Source organism: Notechis scutatus, chromosome 2, assembly GCF_049901735.1.
Source record: "Notechis scutatus isolate UNSWTSFEM ecotype Mainland chromosome 2, rNotScu1.2, whole genome shotgun sequence".
NCBI classification, from domain to species: domain Eukaryota; kingdom Metazoa; phylum Chordata; class Lepidosauria; order Squamata; family Elapidae; genus Notechis; species Notechis scutatus.
Window position 1 is genome coordinate 195,073,957 of NC_142010.1, and position 25,492 is coordinate 195,099,448.

General features: G+C 36.2%; 1 protein-coding gene across 28 annotated transcripts in view; it reads left to right on the forward strand.

The window, feature by feature from the left end:
• The window catches only part of PTPRD (protein tyrosine phosphatase receptor type D), a 1,313,296-nt gene that overhangs the window by 349,958 nt on the left and 937,846 nt on the right, over positions 1-25,492 (forward strand). For all 28 annotated transcript variants that reach the window (XM_087957701.1, XM_087957705.1, XM_087957708.1 and 25 more), the window contains one exon: positions 1,612-1,719. The gene's annotated coding sequence lies outside the window, so the exon portion shown is untranslated. The remainder of the gene's footprint in view (positions 1-1,611; positions 1,720-25,492) is intronic.

A 25,492-nucleotide genomic window follows, 5' to 3' on the forward strand; every position in this document is an offset into this window, starting at 1 on the left:
TTATCATCCTTCAATGTGCTACATCTTGATGTCATGTATATCCCTAAATACTTAACCTTATTTGTGACCTGTATTTCTAAAACTTCTTCCAACTCTTTCTTTCGTCTTGCTGACATATTCTTTGTTAGTATCTTTGTTTTATCTTTATTTATTTTCAAACCTGCTACTTTTCCATATTCTTCTATCTTTTCTATTAATTTAGGTGCTGTTTCCAATGGGTCCTCTAATATAAATACCAGGTCGTCTGCAAAAGCTTGCAATTTATATTCTTCCTTTTTAATTTTCATTCCTTTTATTTAATCAATGTTAAGCTATTGTTATGCAGCAATGTTAGCAAAATTTAAACAAATATTGTGCAACATTTTATGAGTTTGGAAAAGTATGTACTAATAATTTTCAATTTCAAGGAAACCTGTCTAAAATGCCCACAATGTATCTTTTATAGTATAATTATGGCTAAAATGATCAGATATTAAAATAATTATTTCACTTCCAGCACGAACAGCACTAATGGAAATTATGCTTTGAAATGTCATTCTATAGCAAACTATTTTCTAATTTATCATACTTTGCAATTCTAGCAATGGGCACATTAATATTTTTCTCAGTTTAGAAATGATTCTAGGATTCTTTAAATGAAACATAATTAAACCTTCAGAAACTTTAGTAAGTGCCATTTAATTCATGTCTTTCCCATTCACCAAACTTCGATCAATATCTAACCTAGTTATTTTTATTTCTGTTAAAAATAAAATAAAAAAGATAAACAATTTAATTAATTTCTGCAGATATTTAGGTTGTTCATAGTCATCAAAGACTAACTCATACAGATGAATATTATATCCATCAGAGGGTGGTTGTTGTTGTTTTTTGTAAAAAAAAAAAAAAAAGAGTTCAATCCATTCCTTAATGTGACAGGCAAAGATAACAGGGTGAGCAACCTATTATGCATCAGAGGCCATAAAAAACTGATAATGTGTTGTGGCTCCGATTCCCGAGCCTGTGCTGTTAGAGGAAGAGGACTTGGAAGATGAGGAGGAACTGGGAATGCCTTCCTCCCCAGGACCTTCCTCTCTGGCAATGCCTTCCTCCCTGATAATGCCTCAGGTTTCATCAGACAACCGAGAGGAACAGCCTGAGATTAATCAGGAGGAAGGCATATCGGAGCAGCCCCTGACAGGGAGTCAAGAGGAAGAATGTTGGCTTAATCCCAGGCAGTGTCGTAGGGAGAAATGTGAGCAGCAACGTAGGAGGCTTGGGAGGGTCAGAGAGTGAGCTGAGTCATTGAGCCACACCCCACAGGGGATAAAAGTGGGTATGTTGTTGGCTGGAACTTTGTACGGGACAAAGTTTGATCTTACTTCAGGTTTTCTTTGTGAATGGTTTTCGTGGTCTGCCCTGTAATTTTCTGTAAGTAGCTTTTTATTTGTTATCAATTCGGACTTGGCAGGCAGAGTGTGTTGGAATGCCAAGGACATTATCAGTTCCAAAGAATTAACTCTGTGAAGTCTGAGCCAGCCTGCCTGCCTGTGTTTGTTTGAGTTTGTACTCTTTCATCTTTTGAGAAAGAAGAAAGGTGAGACAGAACAATAATGTATATATTTTTTCCAGGTGGAGATAAAAAGGCATCTGTCTTCCTGGCCTTGACAATCAAATTAAGTAACTGATTGACAGAATGTTGGCACCAGCTTTAGAAGATTTGATCAGCCTCAACTCAAGGTAAGGAAGTTTCTGAAATGTGAAGCTATATCACAGGAGTTCATTTACAGTGTTGATTAGACTTCATTGGACACAAGAATATATACTGTGTGAGCAAAGTGGAATTAAGAGTCTCTCTTAAACTGAAAGTGGCATTATAAAAATCAAGTTTTGTTTTAATGTACTGAAATGCTTTTTTTCATCAAATCTGTAATTCGACTTTTACTAAATAAAAAACAGCACTAAAATGAATGCAGGTTCCTCTGGATAAACATAAGCCCTTGATATAAAAACATGTTAATCCAACCTTAATTTTATTTTGAAATGTAAAGGTTGGTATCTATAGAGTTCGGATTGGATTAGAATTATATTATGAAAGTGAATTAAAAAGATAACATCTAGACAGACATATTGGCAGCAAAACCAAGTATCCCATTGTATAAATCCATGTTCCCTAATCTAGTTTTCTAGAATGCGATTTTCTTGATTCTTTGCAAGGGAAAACAACAGAATCTTGGGTGGAAATTCTGGAAATGGTCATTTAACATATCTGGATTTCTCTAGACTTGGTAAGGTTGCTTTAAGGTAGAGGAGATATAAAATAAATTCTTTGGACAGGAGAGATGAATTCTTAGACATGGGATGATATCAATAATCACTTGAAGTCAAGATGTGAATGAAATGTTAAATAATGAATGAAGGAATATAGAGTTTGAAGTTAGGCCATCAGATCTTGTACATTGCTGAGAACTGGGGTAACTAGTTGATATATGAAGATAGCTGGAGGAATCCAGTTAATTGTCAGCCAGATAGTCAATAATAGTCATCCACACTACCTATTTGAATAACTTGTTGCTATGTTTGATATGTTATTCAGTGAGATCTACATAGTATTTGGATGGAAGAGCATCAAAAATAATATGGATGTAGACTAGACCAATAACAGTTCCGATTTCTGGCTTACCTGCCTTCTTCCAGGATCCAAAGGACCAGAATATCTTTAATTTACTTAGACTTATATGACTACCCACAAATGTCCCAACATTTATGTCTTTTGTGCTTTCTAGAAAAAAAAAAACTCAGGTGGTAAAGTGCCTAGTAGGCAGGTGCCATTTTAGAAATGACAGGGTTCCTGAGTTCCACAAGATGATTTTCTTTAATTGTAGGGGTTCAAATAGGCAGGGTAGAGACTACTAGTGAGAGGCAGTCCTTCAAGTATCCTGACTCTGTGCCATGAGGATTACTTTGACAGATTCTGGTTCATGCCAGGTGCACACGAGGCCCCATCTATCCATTTATAGGTAGTGGATGAGCTTGCTGATTGAGGAGAGAGAGGAATGTTGATCTGTCTAAGATTTGTCCTGCCAAAGTCCAGATCTTGAAACATAGTTGGGGAAAAGGAATGACAATTATTTTTATGGGCCTTTAGTCCTACAACTGACCAGCTGTGAATGTTTGTAGGTTAAGATTTATTTTATTCTATTTTATTATTCCAATTTCAAGGTGATCTTCTCTGTGCAGCTTACAAATTAAAGGAACAAAACATATAAAAGAAAACACAGTGAACCCCAAAAAACCCCAAACAAATCCGTAAGCTAAATTAGAATGGTCTCTAAAAACCACCGAATCCCAAGATCTGGGGAGACAGCCAAGGTTTTAGTAAATTATATAATGTCATAAAGCTGAGAGCCAATAAACTAAGTTAAGCATAAAGCTCCAGCTTGGGACTGCTGTGGGTGTGGGAGTCCTTCAAGAATTCTTGAATTCCCAAAACTAATACCAACCTAATGAACACTGTTGTAACATTTTGATTATTATTTCCTAAAAATATATGTACTCAGACAACACAATGTTTAGCTAAAAATGGAATATTTGTATGTTATATAAAAAAAAAATATGGCAAAAAAAAAAAAAGAATTCCTGAATGTAATAGCAGGACTGGTGTTGGAGTCCTTTAGCTTTCTATTGCTAGAGGATTTTAATCTCTAGGCCCTGGGTAGGGGACAATACAGGCAGTGGTTGACTTACAACCACAATTGAGCCCAAAATTTCTGTTGCTACACATGGCAGTTGTTAAGTGAGTTTTGCTCCATTTTATGACCTTTCTTGCCCCAGTTAAGTAAATTGCTGCGGTTGTTAAGTTAGTAACATGGTTGTTAAGTAGATCGGGCTTCCCCATTGTCAGATGGTTACCAAAGCTGATCATATGACCTTGGGACATTGCAACTGTCATAAATACGTATGTTGCCAAGCATCCAAATTTTTATCATGTGACCAGGGGGATGCTGCAACAGTCATTGCGTGAACACAGTCATAGGTCATTTTTTTCCGTGCCATTGCCACTTTGAACGGTCACTAAATGGTAGTGAACGATAGTGAAATGAACACTTTTAACTCAAGGATTACCTGTATAGAGTTTGGGCTTCATTGTTTTCATGGCAAACATGGGTTGTTCCAAAATGATCTTGGGTCCAACATATCCAAAGGCTTTTTATTATCAGAGAGTAACTTTATATAGTACTAGAAATCAGCAGTGGGATCCTACCTGTTCCACTACCGGTTAGGTGATTGTACATGTGCACCTAACATGCGCGCAGCTTTCCAACACCAGTTGAGGCCTGCAGCACCAATCAGCTGAGAGGATAAAGAAGAGGGGCAGGTGGGAGGGCCAATCCTGCGCTTTCCTTTTCTTTCTCTTCTCAGCTGATAGTGGGAGGCTTTTTCCCCTCCTCTCAGCTGATGGTCGGAGCAGGGGTGGGATTCTACCAGTTCAGACTGGTTCTACAGAACTGGTTGTTATGATTCTGCACAGTTTGGAGAACCAGCAAATCATGCCCCGGGCTGGCCCCTCCCCTCCCGCCCCTTCCCTCCCTATCAGTCATTATCGCACATGCGCAACATTGCGCACATGCCCAACATTGCTTACTGCATTCTTCCCTGCCCAGTCACTCCTTAAGGTATTTCTTTCCCCCCCCCCTCCCGATGGTCAGCTGTTCCTATGATCAGCTGTGCCGGGATTCCCTTCGCTTACTTACTGCTTCACCTAGGAGGCTTCCCTGAGGCCCAGGAAAACAAAAAAATGGAGGGGGGCACAGCTCCCCACCACCACCCTCCATTTTTCGTCTTCTAGGGCCCCAGTGAAACTTCCTGGGAGCAAAAACACAGCCCCGGGAGGCTTCCCTGAGGCCCAGAAGGCCCCAAAAAACGGGGGGGGAAGGGGTTGCTGGAAAAAAAAATGAAGCCACGCCCATCCTGTCACATGGCCATGCCCACCTAGCCATGCCCACAGAACTGGTTGTTACAAAATTTGAACTCCCACCTCTGCATTGGAGGCTTTTTTTTTTACTACTGGTTCGACTGAATTGGGCCAAACTGTTAGAATACCACCACTGCTAGACATCCATTTTAGGTGAATAATATATTAAAGACAATTGAGGGCATGTTTTAGTTAAGCATGAACCATTTCTTCCAATAAAGAACAATCATATTATTAGCAATTTCAAACCTTTTGAATCTTTGTGATTTTATAAGTGAACGTGGAGCTACATCAACATTTATATGAATGGACTTTTATCTCTCATAGTCTAGCCAACCTTTTGAAACTGACCATTGTCATCAGCTAGGCCCAATGAAAACGTTTCTTGTTATTGTTCTCGGAAGATGTCTCTTGCCAAATTTCTTCTTTGGTAATCAGCTGCAAGTTTGTAATTGGCATTAAATTGAATTGCATTAGTCAGCAGTATCATATATACTCTTTTTACAGTGCTCTAAAACTCCAGGTCGAATGCAGCAAATATCTGAAGATGGATCTCATGCAAATTAATCACTTTATTCCCAATAATGTTCGAATAGTATTCCTTTTCTTGGTATCATCATGCTATGGACCTTGTCTTCCTATAACTGCAACCGTCATAAATATGAACCAGCTGTCAAGCTCCCAAATATAAATCACATGACCATAGGGATGCTGCAATGGTCATAAGTGTGAAAAAACGGCCATAAGTCTTTTTTCAGTGCCATTGTAGCTTTAAATTGTCACTAAATGAACTGTTGTAAGTTGAGGACAACCTGTATTTGGACCTCACCATAGTTGCCCAAGCAAATTAAATTGGAAAATGGGTTATTTTATGTAAATTTCCAGAAATAGTAAGTTCCTTGAGTATTATAATCTGAAAAAGAAAAACTGCCCACTTTGTATTTCTTTCTCTTCATTTGTCTAGGAGAGCAGATCAGTTAATTAAAATAGATTATACAAGAATTATTGAAACAGCCATTGTAATAAGTAGTAAGTAAAGCATGCTCCTGTTGAAAGCTTATTGGTAAGATCTTTATTCATTTGTTCCTCTTTGTTACTTTGTTAAAAACATTTTATAAAGAATGTTATGATTGCTAGACAAGTTAAAGCTAGGTAAATCCACTGAGAAATAATACATCATGGAATTATATTGTTACAGTTACAGTTCCATAGGAATATTAGAAATTTTTCATCATGATTTTTTTTCAAATGCTATGGATCATACCAGTATTGTGGTAATTAATTAATTTTGACACGGGGTGATTTTAAAGTAAATCACAATACAAAGCTAAGATGATAACACTACATTCTAAAGTTAAGTGTTCAGAACTTTCAAATCTCATAGCAATATGGATAACAATGTGATGTAAATTACAAAATATGTTTTAAGTTTCATTTTGAAAACTCTGAAGTTAACATGCACTATTACTTCAGTCTCTTTGAGTGTGTGTGTGTGTAAGACTATAGATTGTTTATATTTGCCTGTCCTCAAATTAAGATTAAAAATACCAGCAAAAGACAATGCATCATTTAGGGCTGAGTAATTGATTACCGCAATTTTGAACTTATTCCGACAATTTGTGCTGACACTTGCAAATACCATGATTTAGGGGGAGTCTTTTTCCAGTTAACTTAATGTGTAACTTAAAAGAAGAAGAAGAAGAACCTCTGATTATGCTAAACAGGCATTGGAATCTCTATCTCCAGATATTTATGTTGCACAAAGTCACAGTTATTTAAATATTTATAAAATGAGAGTAGAGAGCAGCACTTTTGAAAAAGCAGTTAATAATGAACCAATATCAAGGGAGCCATCAGTATAACAGCAAAGTGCTTTGCAACTCCAATAACTTCACTTGTGCAGAAGCAGGCCATCAAATTTAATTAAAAGCAGTCAAAAATAAACTGAAAAATTGAACTGTAAAAGCCTCTCCTTTGCCAGTAGCTGAAGGCAAAGAAAAAGAGGAGCCTTGAAAGCAGTAATGAATTGATAAGCCTTACTGGCTGCAACTTGTAATTTGCCCGGCCAGATTTTAGTATCAGTTAAACTAGATTAATAGAGGACGTACTGATTCTCTGTCTTAAATCCTTCTTTCTGGTCCTTCTTTTATAAACACCCAGGATAAATGGAAGCCCAAGTGGGTCAAAGTGTCCATTTGTCTCCTGACTTCCTTACTTTTTCTAAATAATTCTGGCATCCACATTGGCAGCAATGCAGAACAAAGGCTCCAGGACAATTTAAAGGCTGAAACACACTTTTTTTTTTTTTTTTACTAACTGGAATTTGCTTTGGTGGAGATGCCTTAATGCAGTTGGATTTGGAAAGGAAGCTTGCAAAGGAAGCCATTGACGTCTCCCATCTGCCTCTAGGGACTGTCATGGTGAAATGAATAGCAAGAAAGCTCATTTCTAATGTGATGGGGGCTAATACATTTATTGCTGCTTTAAAATGGTCAGATTAATGTGGATCTGTGCAAACTGTACCGCAAGGACAAAAACAATTTACTCTAGATCATTTCATTTTTATTTTTTATATATCTATATATAATAATGTTCTTTAATGAAGCTAAAGATTTCCTGCTGCGACCTTATTATGTTTTCCAACATCAGTAGGAAACAGATTATGTTGAATTGAAAGCAAGCTCGTGAAACAGCGGGAATTTTGCAAGGGAAGATCAATTACATATTTTTTCCCCTCTCTCCAAATACTGAATGTGGAACCAGGGGAGGCTGAAGAAAAATCTGCATACACTCGGTGTTGAAAACGAACCGTGTTGCCAAATGATGTCATAAGTCAAATCAATCAACCTGTGCACTGCACTTTACAGTGAAGAATTGCATTAAATAGAGTTGATTATAATGTAGGCAGCATAGGCCTTCTCAAAATAACTTGTTATTAATACCTGTAATTTATCTCTGTTATACTGAAAAGTTGATATAATGAAGAAGAAAGGTCAGCAAGCTGCAACTGATTTATCTCTTTTCCTGCTGTTAAATGCCCTCCTGTGTTAAAACTGATTAAAGGTCTTCAAAATGATTCAGTTTTTGCCTTTTAGGCTGACTGTGATCAACAACTGAAATTGTGAATTTTTTAAAAGAATGAAAATTCTCACTCACTTTCCACTGACGGAGAGCATCAGTTTATTCAGTTTGAATATCACAAAGTAAGCATTGTAAGGAAACTCACTTTTTTAACCCGCTCTTTCACATGGTACATTGATGAAGTATGTTAGTATTTAAATTGGAGGACATCTATAAAGATCTTAAAATTAATAATTGAAAATATAGAGTCTGAATCTTACTTATGTTTAGGAGCCTTCTGACTCTCCCCAAACTGTCATACACAATACCACCCCACAGAAATCAGCTTTGTCCTTTCCTGTGTTACTAGTTTAGCAAGGTTTACAACATGTTTTTGTTCTGAGGATATTTAACTAATTCAAGGCATACATTTGAATGTTGGAATAGTAAATAGTAAAAATTTTAAAAATGTAAGGCCGGAAAGGAGACGATAAATGCCACTATTTAATCCAAGAAAAAGAAAAAGTCATTGCTATCCATGGCAAGTAGCTATTTATATTTATACAATTAAATGGTTCCCATTCCTTTTTAAACTGGAAGATGAGAGTCTAGTTTCTCTGTTTAAACCAGCCTTTCCAAATCTGATTCCATGTGGATTTGTTAGGATACAATTCCCAGAATTTTTGGCCGTGATGACAATTCACTACGCTGGCTAGGATTTCTGAAGTTGGTTATCTGAACCAGTGCTGGATTGAAAAATACTTTTTCAGACAATGAAAATTTCACACAAAAACAATTAATATTTAAATATTAAAATAAAACCCTGAAATCTTTATAAACAGAAGGAATTTAGCTGGAGCAGGAAAACTAAATATCAGATCCTTACTTAACCACAGAACTCAGTGGATGACTTTAGGCTAGTTAGGGGTATACGTGCAATACATAAGTAATATACACCAAGACATTTTGTTTCTGAAGAAAATATAGGAATACTTGCTTCAGTAAGCTATATTAGTTGTGGTTACATTCTGGTTTTACTACTAGATGATGCCAGACTTTGATTTTGACATTTGGCTGTTAATCCAAGTACTCTGATTAAAAACACTTCTTACAAAGATTATAAAATTTACAATACAATAATTCAAGAAAGTACCTTACTTTCAGTTGAGAGATGTATATATAAATATATATATATATATCTTTGGAGCACAAAACTGGGTGCTACATTCTTCTGTGAAGAAAGAGCAGTTTCCATCTACTCCCTGTTTGTATAACTTCTCTCCCGTTTATCAGTGTGAGCAATAACTCTGCTCTTTATTGGAATAATGATGTCACTTAAAGATTCAGCTCTAAGCTAGAGAAACCATTTTTTCCAAACAGATTCATAAGAGCAAAATTCATAGTTTTAAATGCCTTGATAACAAATGTGGTTGTCAAAGATCATTTATAGGAGTAAGAATGTTAGCTAAGAAATTCCATGCCTATTCCCAAGGTTTTGTATATTTATATTTTTGTATCTGATATAGTATGAATGAGTTCATTTTGGGTTCTTTCTGCTGTTAAAAGCAATTGGACTACAGCAAGAAATACTATGGACCTACTACGTTTCAGGATTCATCTGGGATTAAGCTGTGTACAAGTAGAGCCATGGTGATGCAATGGTTAGAATACAGTATTGCAGGCTAATTCTGCCAACTGCCAGCAGTTTGATTCAAGGTTGTCTCAGTCTTCCAACCTTACGAGGTCAGTAAAATGAAGACCCAGATTGTTGGGTCAATATGCTGACTCTGTAAAACCATTTAGAGAGGGCTGTAAAGGACTGTGAAGCGGTATATAAGTCTAAGTGCTATTGCTAAGTAGGTCAGCAGAGGTGCAAATAACTATCACATTTTCATTCCATTCTTCCCAACTTAGCTTAGAGCAATGTGTATTACCACCTATCTATCTATCTATCTATCATAAACTGAAATTATTCAAAATAAGTATCACACTGGTTTTCACCACTAATGGGTTACGTTTGGAGATACCACATGGCTATAGCAAGTGCTTATTTAGCAATCACTATGTGTGACTATAAACAAAAACTTGCATTTTGCATTACAAATTATTTTTGAAAATATTCTAACCAGTAGCATAATCTGTAGGTGAGGTGTGCCACTGCAGTAGCATTCTTTACACCAAACCTATAATCCATACTATTGCTGCAAAAGTTTGTGTTGTAAAATCGAGAATAGAAAGTACTAGTGTGGTATAGTGCTTAAGGACTAGGGAGATTCAAGGCTAAATATACAGTCAGTCATAGAAACTCACAGGATGACTTGGGTTAATCGTTCTCTTGATACAACCTATTTCATAGGGTTCCTATAGTGAAAATTATTCCTCCATGAGAATTTGTTCCTCTTATATTTAAACCAATTCTTGATTTAAAAAAAAATCATTTCAGTCCTTAAAAAATTGTTGTACGTATTCTACAATCTAACAGGTTCAACATTCAAAGTTTGGATAATATACAGTATTATTGTACATATTGTATCCGGTTCTAAGCAGTGCGATTAAGTATTTTTGTAATCAATTCTGTGGACAGCATATGGTCTCTAGAATGATTTCATATTGCAGTAATACATTGTACTGTTCAAACAAGGTTTCCAACTGTTTGAATAAGCTGAACCCGACAGGAAGAAAGTTAATTAACTGTTGTTGCGACTGGCAGTAGAATTAAACATTACATTCAAAATCAATTGTCATATAAAAGAAATCGGTGTAGAATATTGGGTTCTCAATATAGTGTACAGAATCACTGTCATGTACTCTGATCTTATAGCCTGGTAGATTATTCTTATTGTATTCCCATTAACAGCTGTTAGTTATAGGAAGGCAAAGTCCATAGCATAATGATAGCAGTAAAAAGAAATAACTGTTCCAACATTATTGGAAATAAAGTGATTAATTCTGCATGGGAAAGGCATTTGCAGTAGGAGCACGGTATCAAATGAAATATGTTCAAAGTAACAAACTGAGCCAACTTTATTTTGCAGAGAACAAATGTTTCAACAGAGAAACAAGCCACGCCCACAGAACCAGTCGTAAAAAAAATGTGAATACCACCACTGAACAAATTAGTTAATGATTCATTCATTCATTCATTCATTCATTCATTCATTCAACTTCTATAGCCACTCAACCAAGTGATATGGAACTTACAAGTCTAACATTTTAAAATAATTTAAAATACATTAATACATTACAATAAATACATTAATGTATTTATTGTAATGTATTAATGTATTTTAAATTATGTATTTATTAATGTATTTATTGTTTTAATCTATTAAAACACTAAAACCTCCACAAAATAAATACCTGTAAGTATAAACAGCAGCCATGAAGATTAATTTGCTATTAGTGAAGTCAAATAACATGAAGCCTCTTCACACATTTTGAGCCCCAGGCCTGGGTACATACCCAAGTTTTTAGAGCTTTCACAGAAGCTTAAAGGATTGAGGCCATTCTAATCTCTGAGGGGAATGGTTATTGGGGAATTATGAGAGTTGAAATCCACCCATCTTGAAGTTGTTGGGACTGAGAAACACTGAGTTAAATAGTGTCAGAGTTTGCAGCAAGCCAGCCAGCACACAAGTAAATAATTCATCAGGATTCATTTATAGAAGAAACTTCTTTATATAGAATAATATACAGTATGATGCATGTATACAATACCCATGCAGCAGAAGTCAGAACCAGAACTCAGAATCCGGAAGTCATAATCACAGAAGCTAAGATCCAAGGACAAACTAACTCTTTTATACAGACCAGTAAGCTAAGCCATGCCCAGGCTCTGAGCCGTCTGACATGGCTCACAACAGGTGCTGTTTCTTAGTCACCAAACAGTTCCCATTGGCTGACTTGTTGTTATGGCTATCCCAGCTCATAATTTCTTCTATACTGACAAATAGTAGAGGTGTCTATGGGCATGCACGTACACATTTTAATAATTATGAATCCTGCATACCATTGCTAGTTAGTTCTGCAAACTATTTTTTAATCTCAGATTTGGAAATCTGCTCAAAAGCAAATGATGTGTAAAATATAACCTGCTATAAATGTTATTTTAAACTAGGATGTATCTTCTGATTTAGAAGCAAAAACCCCAATCTCCCAATAGGACAGCACAAGTTTAAAAATAGGAATTGTTATCCAACTAATTTAAGCAATAGTCTACATATTTCTTTAATGGTACAAGTCCTAAAAATTATTTGATATACCAAAATTATGAATATTGAAGGTTGTGATTCAATCTACAAAGTATGCTGAGAAATTTAACAATTACCAATTGAATCTCACTGTTGGTTAATAGACTTTCCCACAGGTGCTACAGTCTTTTTTCATATTCTAAGTGAATTTGCTTCCAGAATTTTCTGCGGTATTCTATAAGGAAAAGTAGAAGAAGACAGGCTCAAAAAGTCAGTGCCCGCCTAAGCATACCCAAGAGCTGTGAAACCATTGGCAATGTTCATTATGCTCTCTGAATTCATGCAGAACTAACCCTAACCCTACATGGATTTGCCCCCAAATGGGATATTACAATGTATTTTTTTTTTAAGTAGATGAGGCAGGTTTGAGAAGTCAGTGTCCTCCTAAGCATACCCATGAGTATCAAATCTGTTGGCAGTATCCATTTTTTATTTTTATTTATTTATTTGATTTGCCAATTGTTTACAAGATAATAAGTATAAGTGTATACATAGTTGTGAATACATGAAATGGGTACATATAAGAAAAATAAAAGAAGAATAAGAGAAACATCAAAAGGAATTTTACTATCAAAATTCCTGAAGTACTAACCATAAATGCATTTAAACCCTATGTATATTCCTATGTATTTTACCATACAACCTAGAAGCATGCTCAAAAAGTCAGCATCCTCCCAAACACACTGATGTGCCCCAAATCATTGGCAATGCTAATGTGATGACCCAGGGTGGGATACAAAATAAACAGTCACAAAAAACAGGTGAAGCCCCTTTTATACCTTCACTTTCCTTCCAAGCTCCAAATATCCTTGACTGGAGCCAAAAAACTCCCACACAAGCAATTACCAGAAGGAGGAAATGCCGTTTAAATTATAAAGAGTAAAAAACAACACAAACTAGGCAAGATAAGGGCTGGAGGATGTCCATAGGTAACACACACTGGGAAGGACGCCAAACTCAGAGAGGAACTATAAGCTAGAGATATTTACACGCTTTGTTTCCAGCATTTGCCAGTACGCAGGTCCAAACACTTATTCATTTGTCACACAACCCATGAAGAGGATCAAGGACCTCTCCTGAAGAGATCACTCCCTTATCCTCTCCTCCCTGCGTGCCCTAGGATGGATAGGGAGTGGGTCTGACTGCTCAGCCGGCCTGTGCCCTTCCCCAGCCTCCTCCACAACCTCTGGAGCCACACTTCCACTCCCTGCTGGCTGTTCCTCTTCTGCCTCAGAGTCAGTCTCCACATTAGCATGACAGCTAATATTGGTCTCCAAATTCATGGAGAACTAAACCTGACCCTAAATGGATTTACCCTTCAACGGGATTTTCTAATATATTTTACTAGGAAACCTAGATGAGGCATGCAGAAAAGTCAGCACCCTCCTAAGCATGCCAATGCACTCTGAATCCGTTGGTGATGTGTATTCTGCTATCAATTCATGGAGATTAATTTTAATCCTTAGTGGAATTCGGATCCCCATGAGATTTTTCCCATGCATTTTTCCCACTAAACATACATGAAGCAGATTCAAAGAGTCAGCACTCTCCTATAAAAACACCCATGAGCTCCAAATCCATTGTAATGTCCATTTTCCTCTACCAATTCATGGAGACGTAACTGTAACTCTAAGTGGATTTGTCTCTCAAAGGGATTTCCCCACTAATTATTGAAAAGGTAGACTCAAAAAGTCAGTGGTGTCCTAAATTCACCCAAGCAAAGTGGACATCATCAATAGGTTTGGGGCGTGTCACTGTGCTTAGGAGGGCGATGACTTTTTAATTTGCCATGAATTTAGCAAGCAAAATAGACATTGCCAACAGATTCAAAGCAGGTGAGTATTCTTAGGAGGGCACTGACTTTTTGAGTCTGCCTTATCTACATTTCCTGATAAAATCCCATTGGGATTAGGGTTTAGGGTTAGGTCTCAGTGAATTCAGAGAGCAAAATGTAAATCGCAAATGTTTTTGGAATGCATTGGTATGGTTAGGAGGGCACTGACTTTTTGAGTTTCTATGTTTATTCATAAAATGCATGGGAAAGTCCCTTTGAATAGCAAATCTGCTTAGGGTTAGTTACCCATGAATAGAGAGAGCAAAAATGTAGGTTGCAAATGGTTTTGGAGTACATCCCTATGCTTAGGAGGGCACTGACTTTTCAAACCTGGCTCATCTAGGTTTCTAAGCAAAATTCATGAGAATTGTGGGAAATCCCACTTAGGGTTAGGACTTAGTGAATTCAGATAGGAAAATGGACACCTCCAATGGATTTGGAGTGCATGGGTATGCTTAGGAAGGTGCTGACGTTTTGGTCTGGCTTAATTTACATGTAGTGGTAAAATACATGGGAAATTCGCTTTGGGGAAAAATCCACTTAGGGTTAGAATTAGGTCGCCATGAATTCATTTAACAAAATGAACATTTCCATTGGATGAGAGCTCATAGGTATGCTTAAGAGGATGCTGAGTTTTTGAGCCTGACTCATCTAGGTTTCGGAGATGTAAAACATGAGCTCTGAATATATGCCAGTATAAATCCTATTTTGAACTAGAATATTTCTTCCGGATTAATAGCAAAATCTCCAATGTTGCAGTAGGGCAGCACAAATATACATATTGGAATTTTTATCCAACCGATTTAATAGTCTACATACTTTTCAAAGATACAGTCCTAAATGAGTTATCATATACTAAAATTATGAATATTAAAATTAAAACTAGAAGTTATGGCAATATCTGCATTTTATGCTGAGAAATTTAAAAATTAGCAATTGAATCTCACCTTTTGTTTGTTAATGTAATTTGCCAGTTTTTAATTCTTTTATTTCTTTTTTTCTAATGCTACTTTACTGGGAGTACATAAGATGATTTAGGTTTGCCAAGACAAGGCTGAATGCACCCTGAATGATGATTTACCTTAGTAAAGTGCATTATATTATTTCAAAGCTTTGGCAGATCTGTAGATGAAAAATATCAAAAGCAGAATTCCTTTCCAGCCCTTTCAATAGCTCACTGGAACAGTTGAACAGTGGATGTTCTATATCCTATGGTCTTCTATGTATAAAGAGTTGATGAATTATTCTTGCACAATGAAATTGAACTTATGATGGGAAGATTCCTTCATGAAATTTCTCTAAGAGATGATTTGCATAGGCTTTGGATGAAGTGAAACATTCTTTCAAAGTTTGCCACATCCCTAGCCTGTATTTAGCTACTGAAATTCAGATTTCAGAGCACTTCCATCTACCTAGAGTTCTCCAAGTCTTTGAGCTCTGTCTTCCTCCAAGTTGTCACCTTAAGAAATTTAAATGAGGTAGCAGCATTCATTTCTTCACATTGCTGCAGTGTATCTCTTACATATGTCTTTGAAGATTCTCAGTTATCCAGGTGCTTTTTGAAAGGCAATTGGGCTGTTTTCTCTTAAGGAGGAAGAAAATGTTTTGCTTCTCATCCAAGAAGCTTCGTCAGTTCTGATGGTGAAGGGATGTACGGTGTTGATAGGTTGGGACTGGATGGTGCTGGGGGTGGGGTGGAATGGAAGGATTGCAGCATTCCTCCCTTGACAGATGGGGAGGAATAAGACACCTGTTATCTCCATTCTACAATCCAGCCCTTTCAGCAGCTCCAAGAAGATCCCACAACCAATTGCACCCTGATTCAGGTGACCTTGAGGGCACAGATAAACCCCCAAGTAGCCTCAACGGCTCTCAGCAAGAGTGCTAACGACCAGATTACTGCAAAAAAATAAAAAATAAAAAAAAAATACAATCCTTGCATCCAGCCCCCATCCTATCAGAACCTATCCTTCCATCCTCCCCCTATCCACTCTCTACTGTCAGCGCCTATCCTTCCATCTACCTACCACCAGAACTGATGAAGGTTTTTGGATGAGAAGTGAAATGTTTTTTCCCCCTTCTTTCTCAAGGAAGCAACAGTCAATTTTCCTTTTCAACAAAGCACCTTTGAGATATCTTCACATGTATCTTCCTTTTCTTCTCCACTTGCCAGTGCTTCAATTTTCTTAATCACATTTGTTCCAGAAAATGTGTTAGGTTTAGCGAGTTTATTGCAAACTCTTCAGTAACGAGTGTCTTTTTACCATCAGGACATACTGTGGCATTGGTCTGTTCCTAATCTTGGCTTACTGTAGCCAGTTTGGATATATGCTAGCACCCTTGATGTGCTTTTATTGATTCCCAATCTCCTCTTCACCAAACTAGGGCATTTAATATTCTGTGATCTTGCAAGAAAAAGACAGAAAGCTGATCATAACAGTCATATCTGGACTTCTTCTCCTCCTTCCCACCATCAGAAGCAATACCAACACAATTACCATCATTGTCCTTATCTTGAGAACTGCTGGGATGTGTGTTGTTGTTTTTTTTTTTGGGGGGGGGGGTCTGTGTGTGTGTGTCAATTTGCTGATTAATCAAACTTACTTCTTACCTGTGAAATGGTTTGTTATTTTTACCTGGATGAAATTAATTTTTGCTCATTGGAAACTCCCTCCTCCCAAGTATTGCATATTTGAATTGTTGGTTTCTATTCTTGTCAAGGACTCTGCTCAGTGTAACTCTTGGTTTCACCCGACATTAGCTTCCCAATTCACATGTTACTATATGAAGAATCACATGTACAAATAGGTTCTGTACATGAATGCACGACATGTTTCATACATATAATTCACATTAGAAGAGAAATTCCATTATCTGATGGGTGGACTTTTAGTGTAAGAATATTTCAGATTCAGAGGTGTTTTTTTTTTAATACTTTGTGTTACATTTTTTTTTATGTTTCACATGAGAGTTTTATGAATTTTCCTGCATAAATAAGAAAACAGCATAGAATGAACTTATGGCTGGAAAAATGAGAAAGTGAACACACTCAGGCATCCTTATTTTTGTCTTCTTATCTCTTACTTCTGTTTAAGATTCTGTCTTTCCATGCAGAATCAAGCTCTTTACTCCTGAGAAGTAGTCACAGTTTGTCTTTATGCCATTTCTTAAGAGTCAAATTTAGGAGTCTCTAATGTATTGTTTATCAGTACATGGCAAATAAGAAGGTGAAAATCATGCAGTGATCAAGAAAGGTTCAGGCTATTGTTATTAATTGAAAGATGCCATAATGGAAGAAAAATTTGCAAGTATAAATCAGTGATTGCAACAAAGGTCAATGTGTAGTATTAAAAATTGTATGTTGATTGCAACTTGTTTTTTTTTAATTGCAGACCATTAAATTGCAGTAATGAAACCTCAGATGAATTTACTGAGGACCTGTTAACATATGCATGGATGCACATTCTTTGTATCCTGGGGTTTGATTATCAGTATCTGATGACTGGATGCTTTGTCCCATTTATTTATTTAAAAGATTTGTATGGCTGTCCATCTTAGAGTTGAATCTCTCTCTAAATGTTTCTAACAATGACATTGTGACTTTCTGTTGTGACCACTGTTTTGTGAGATGTGGCCAGATATCAAAGCTTTCTTTAATATCTTTTTTTTTTTTTGTATTTAGTCATCTGTCAAATAGTCTTGTACTGATCTTGATTTGCAGTAAGATCTGCGGTCTTCCCCCCCGCTTTCTGTTCAATAATGGCTTATTCTCAGAGAGTATTTAGGCAAATCTCTGCAGCTTTCTTGGAAGGTTTTTCAGAAGCGGTTTGCCATTGCCTACTTCCTAGGGCTGAGAGAGAGAGAGGATCTGGCTTGAGGTCACACATCTGGCTTAATGCCTAAGGCAGGGCTAGAATTCTCAGTCTCCCATTTCTAGCCTGATGCCTTAACCACTACACTGAACTGCTTGTTCTTGTTTTCTTAGATATATTTAAAAACTTATGACTACCTTGCTCAATTTCCAGATCACTGCTCTCTCTTTCTCTCTGTTTCCATCTCTCTTAAAATCAAGCTCACTCGGTTGAGTAACTTTTATTCCTTGGGATATTAGGACAGAACATATGCCTTTCATTGTTTATATTTATTTCATAGTTTCTTGTGACATTGGTAAATTCACATGAAAGTTGTGTTTATAGAGCCTGACAATAAATAATATAAATAATCTTTCATGCCATCAGATTTGGTATTGCAGCATGTAATCATTATCTTTTTTGTCCTGTGGGAAAAAGAATCAAATAAAACATATCACTCAGTTAATTTAGTCCATTCAAACTAAGGGCTTCCTTGTGGGAACAGCAGCATGAAGCACTTAGAAGCAAACACTGCTTTTCTATTTCCCAATGTCACATTGTTTGTTCAAAGGAAAACAAGAAAAAAAAGAGAGGAAAAGAGCAAGAAAATAGGAACAAAATAGTGTTGACTAGCCAGCAAGTAGATCAAGGCAGGAAAGTCATGGATGATCTACAAAGGAAAAACATTAGTATCAGTTCTGAAAAAAAGAACGTGATCAAAGATAACCCAGATCCTGTTCACTTTGGGAACAGAGCAGCAGCACCACTGTGTGTGTGTGTGTGTGTGTGTGCGTGTGTGTGTGTGCACGCGCGCTATTTCTTTGGTGCTGTTTTTTTTCTGTGAAACATTTTGTATAGCTGTACCACCTTTCTCCTGACATATTACCATGGAAATGATGATCATGACTGATGGCCATTGGCTCCAAACAAATCTGGATGATGTCAAAGTGGGGCCACTCAGCTAATTTTTGTTTGTTTGTTTCTAACCCCTGCACCACCAGAGCTCATAATGTATCCCACAACATTATTCTGGGACATATATATTTGCCTTCATGCGTAAAACAAAAATAACAATAGAAAGTAATAGTTTAGAGCATTTAAGATGGTATTCCCTATTTGCCTAGGATATCTATAATTGCACACGGTTGGCACACAGCTGTCACTCAAGCAAATACAAGCTGTGGAAACTTCACAAATATTGCAGCGGGCTAGAATGGGCCATCGATTTAGAAGAACACTATGATGGAATTATGTGTAATCTGATGATATGTCCTGAATAGGAAATAAGTCCCATATTACTCACAGAATTTATGCCAGCTAATTATGCACAGAACAAGTGGCTTATGTTTGTTAAAAAATGACTGTGCGCATATGAAACGAAATCGGTAATCCTCTTGTATTCAAAAGCTGATAATCAAAAGTACATGATGTGGTGCCTACTTCAATGAATATAAATACAAGTATAAACAAATGGCATTTTGTAAATCCCTCCACATCTGAACTTATTGTAGTGTGGCATAACTTATTTCTGGATTTCTTCCTTTTTATTCTCACAACCACTGAACTTAGGTTAACCTGGCCAATAGTAACTCATCTAAAAGATTTAACAAAGTCCATGGTTAAGTAGAAAAGTAAATTGGCCATATCTGTCATCACTATTATAACCAGTAACTCATCTCATTTAGCCATTTAATAAATAAACACATTGATTTTCCATCTTTTCCCATAGCTGCAGCATACATAACATAGAAAGTTATTTTCCAGAAAATCTTATTCCAAAATATTTCTTCTTCTTCTTCTTCTTCTTCTTCTTCTTCTTCTTCTTCTTCTTCTTCTTCTTCTTCTTCTTCTTCTTCTTCTTCTTCTTCTTCTTCTTCTTCTTCTTCTTCTTCTTCTTCTTCTTCTTCTTCTTCTTCTTCTTCTTCTTCTTCTTCTTCTTCTTCTCCTCCTCCTCCTCCTCCTCCTCCTCCTCCTCCTCCTCCTCCTCCTCCTCCTCCTCCTCCTCCTCCTCCTCCTCCTCCTCCTCCTCCTCCTCCTTCTTCTTCTTCTTCTTCTTCTTCTTCTAGAATGATTGCCATGTTCCTCCCTCTACTGGTTTGCAGTTCTGTCTCTATTTCTGTCATCCAATCAATATTTGGTGAATGTTTCCCAAGATAAGAGGTGGGGAGAAAATGTTCAATTGAGAGATAAATGCTTCAGTGGATTCATTCAGAGATTTATTTATTTATTTATTTAAAAAGGATTTATAAGCCTTTAAAGTACTTGAATTACCAAATACTGCATTTTTATAATATACAGGATTCTTTTAATCTAACCCCTGTGTTCTGGATTTTTGCACAGCGTCTTTGAGATAATGGCACAATTCTACATTTGCATTTGTAACATATTAAAACATAACACATCCTGAATGAGGGGGTCATGATATATATTTTAATTTAATGCTACAGTACTTTTGGTAGGATGTGTCATTTTATTAGCATGCCTGTTTGCCAGAAAATGCATACTTTGCAAAATAAATAAATAAATTGAAATGCTATCTGTGTTGGTTCTCAAAGAGAAAATGTACCTTTTCCTTCAAAAGTGCAAATATGCACTTAAAAGACATTAATCATCGTGTTATTCATCCATAGCAGAATTTTATTAGCAACACCGTGCTAAGCACGGATTTGACAGACATGCCTTAACAGGTAGAAATCTGACTGCCTTATTTAATTATGATAAGCAATGAACGTGCATCAGCATCAAAAGCTGCAAAAACAGAAGCTAAGTTTTCAAACAAACTCCGTTCCAAGAGAATCCTATTAATTCAAATTTCTAATCTAGCATATTTTTTTCCAAGATGACTAACAAGATACTATATGCAGAGAGCTAATTTCCATTGCCATTCCCAAGGAATGCATATTCAGAGGTTCAAAGAAACACATATGCAAGCAGTCCTCAACATATAATAGTCTACTGAGGTCTGTAGGGGGCATGCATAAGTGCACCAACGTGCCTACCATCCCTGTCCTATTGTTTCTTTTTATTTTTCTTATATGCATCCATTTCATGTATTCATAACCGGGGTGGGATTCAAATTTTTAACAACTGGTTCTGTGGGCATGGCTTGGTGGGCATGGCTTGGTGGTCATGTGACTGGGTGGGCATGGCTTGGTGGTCATGTTATTGGCTGGGCGTGGCCAACTCAATATCACTCACATCAAGGCACGCATCTCCTGACTTCCGGTTTGAAGGGCTTTGGCGACAGACAGAAATCCGCAATCGTGCGCGGTTTCTGTCTGGGCTTGCCGCTGGAGCTCCCTGAGCCGGCTGGTTTCGGGGCTAAGCCACCCCGTAGAGGTGGTGAAGAGGGGGGAGACTGCCAGCAGGGTTGAGGAGAGCCGCATCTCTCCCCCTCAGCTGGCCATTACTCCCTTTCCCGAAGGCGGTTGCAGTGGTGGTCAGAAATGGCCACCACAAAGGAGAACTCGACCGGAAAAGAATGTGCAGGAGGAAGATAAGAAGTGAAAGTTTTGGCTGACCGGGTTAAATTTTAAAAGCAACAACTAAGGTACCCTGGAATTTAAACTTACAAAAAATAACATCGCTCCCAAAGAAGAGTCGGAAGCAGCGAAGGAAAGTGAAAAGAGAAAGGTTTGGCTTTTATTTCCTTCTCTCTCCTTCCCTATACTGACAACTAAGAGACTTAAATAAGAAATCGGAAAAATCCGCTTTGACATCAATAGGCAATTAAGCTGAAAATAAAGCAAAATGCCAAAGGGATAAAAAAGATTTCTGGACATTAAAATTTTTCTTTTTCATAAGCAGGAAGGGAGAAAAAAAGAATAAGGGCAGGATCTGGAAGAGGGAGGAGACTGCCTGGAATTAAAAAGAATCTACAGTAAAACTTCAACAAGACTTTTAAAAGATACATTTTAACTGAAATTTTGCAACTAAATAGTAACCCCAGGAAGAGAAAGTGAAAAAAAAAAGAGCAAAAAAGATACAGCTTGCGTGTAGTTGGATTATTTGGCGATCTTTGGATTCTTGGTTATTATATTTGAATGACTAAAATCAATCGGGTGGTTGTTTAAAAATTTATACAATGGCACCACTTCTGGATGAATTGAAAATGGAACTTAAAAAGTACAAAGAAGATGCACAAGAAGGGAAGGGTTCTTTTGGCTTCATTTTTCAATTCTTAGAAATGGAGATTTGGAACTAGGAGAAACAACAAGAAACATCTGCAAAACAAGAAGACTGGGACAAAGAAGAAGCCATCTTTAATGAACAAGTAATTCTATGTGGGGAAGAAAAAGGAAAGGGGGGAAAGAGAATGGAGAATTTAAGACTTAAAAAAACAACCAAAGAAAAGAAAAATAATTCGAAAAATAAGTATAATCCTGGAAAGCAACAGAAAAGGGGAATACAGAAGAGAGAAATAGAGGTAGAGAGACAAGGGGGTAAAAAGGGAGAGAGAAGAAGAGAGGGAAGAAAGAAAGGAAAAGAAGTTACAAAGGACCGGAGCAAGATATAGAGAAACAGGACCTATTTAGAGATAATGGGTGAAAATCTAACTGAAAAAGGGATTCTGTAAAGGTACATAAGATTGTATTGTTATATTAGTAATAGAAATAACTTTAGAAAATTGGAAACAATGTATGATTAAAATGAGGGATAAAATAGTTAGTGTAATTTAGTGAAATGTTTGTGAATAAAATAAGTGAAATAAAATAAATGAGAAAATTGAATTAGGAAGGAACGGGAACATTTTAATTAGTTAATGTTTTATAAAATATAAGTGAAGAAAGAGGCGGGGAATTAACTATGGAACGCTTATAATTGTTCCCATAGAAGTATGATATTTAATTGAAAAGTAATGTTAAAGATGATAAGACTTTAATGAATATTAATATTAATGACAGAATTGAATTGGAATGGAATGTTGTTTTAATTATATACATTTATAATTTTTCTTTTTTTAAGAATACAGTGTGTATTTTAAGAATGTACCAAGCAGAATCCGAATGGAAGTTATGTATTATATTGAATGTTACAACTTTAGGGAAAAGATATAAAGGCGTCATAGTCCAATCAGTAACTACAGGAGAAATTTTGTTTAATGAGAAAAGATAATAGATAATTGAAACAGGACAGACAAAAAATATAAATACAATGATTTGAATTGTGATGAGATAATTAAAATAAAATTGAGAAAATTAAAAGAGGGGAGAACCTATGCAGGAATTGTAAAATAGTAATAAGATATAGAATAGAATATAAAAATGAGCATGAACCTGAATTTGTATCTGTACAAAGAAATGTAACCTGGGATTATGCTACTTTCAAAAAAGATGTTTTATTTGTATTTTTTTTCTCTTTGTGAAAACTCAAATAAAATTTACAAAAAAAAAAAAAAAAAAAGGGCATGCATCTCCTTACCTGGCCTCTCATGACTGTGGAGATGCTGCAACAGTCGTAAGTGTGAAAAATGGTCATAAGTCCCTTTTTTCAGTGCCATTGTAACTTTGAATGGTCACTCCATACAAGCAAAGTACCAGCAAAGGAGGAGAAAAAAACTCCAGAGAAGTTCCTGAGACAGGAAGTCTAGTCCTGCCAAGAATGTAATAAGAGTTAATGGAGAGGCAGTTTCTGTAAGCAACACCAGAATGTTTCCTTCCTGCCTTCCTTACAGGATTAGGCCAATAATTTCTTCTAACAACCGGTTCTCCGAATTGCTTAGAATGTTAACAACCGGTTCTAACGAATAGGCGCCAACTGGTAGAATCCTATCCCTGTTCATAACTATGTTTATACTTATAATTGCTTGACAAAATAAAATAAATAAATAAAATAACAATAGTTCATTTAGTAACTGTTCAAAGTTACAATGGCACTGAAAAATGTGACTTATGACCATTTTTCAGAGTGACCATCTTTATAGCATCCGCATGATCATGGGATCAAAATTCAGATTGCTTTGGCAACTGGTTCATATTTTGACCGTTGCTGTGTCCCAAGGTCATGTGATCCCCTATTTCAACCTTCTGACAAGCAAAGTCAATTGGGAAGCCAGATTCACTTAACAACCAGGTTACTAACCTATCAACTGCAGTGATTCACTCAACAACTGTGGCAAGAAAGGTCGTAAAATCGATCAAAACTCACTTAACCACAGAAATTTGAGGCTCAATTGTTTTTGTAAGTTGAGGACTACCTGTAACAATGTCTTAGTATCTGATGAGAGTTTTTCAAGCCGTTTTCTCCATGGTTCCACAACTATGTAATGGAATTATGTCTATATGGATTGAGAGATGGATGGACAGACAGATTTGCTATAAAATTTTGAGGACAGGAAAATAATTACTTTGATACTCAGTGTGTTTGAAACTGAAATCCACGGTGCATATTTCTTCATATTTCCTTGTGATTTGCAGTTTATGTTGATGCAATTTTGATTTATTGTAATGATTTGTGATTTGTAGTTTATGTTTCTACAACATTTATTCATTTATTTAGTAAATGCACATGGATCTTTTGTGCTACTTGGCTTTTTTTTTTCGTGAATCAGTTTCATATTACAATGTGTTATCTTTTCAGGCCTGTTTTAAATTTAGTAATTTCTGCCCTTCCTGTTCTTTATAAATTTCAGAAAGTGAGGAATAGGAGACAAACTATTCACAAGAAAAATAATTCTGCAGGCAGATAATAAAAGTAACTCCAGTTTAGAGCTGACAATTTTGCTTCTTTTTTCCAATAGATTCCAGGTAACTGACTCTAGCAATTAAACTTGGTTTGCTATTTATACATGCTTCTGAATCATACTGCTTTCTTTCTCCAACTGCCCATATTTAAATGTATACATTTTTAAAAAAATCATTACCCCAACCAACATAGTAGAACTAGAAAGGAATCTATGGCAGTGGCAGTTTATTCTATTGACATAGATTTTAAAAATTGAGCAAATAAGCTTCACTAAATGCACATTAACACAAAGAATATATTGTTCCAGTCATATACATTGTTATTTTTAAATTTCAATAAGGTTTGATTAGTTTTATCAAAGTATCATACTTTATTCATACACAATTACTTCTGTGAACATCAAATTGATTTCTGCAATGTACAGAAAAACAGGGTTTAACGTTGGATAAAACCTAATTAAATAAACATTTGTTTTACTTCTTGGAATACAGGAAATAATTGGCATGCATTCTTCTGCTTTTGATACCACGTATTGGCCTTTCTCATCTGTTGCAGTTAATATTATTCTAATTATATTTATTAGGAGGCTAGGCCACATAGAATTGACTAAAAAAGATGTCAATATTAAATTATGTGTCAGATTAAATCACGTAAGCGCAGACCAACTTAAACATGATAAATGTTTTGCTGATAACATTTCTGTAAAGATCAAGACATTAAAAAATGGGAGAAAAGCCATCCAAAGGATACCAATTTCTGTTTGTTATTACATTCTTACTTGCTATATTCCATATTTATTTCTCCTTTTCCCATTTATTTAGGGAGCAACATTGTACTTACCCTGAAGGCCACACTAATA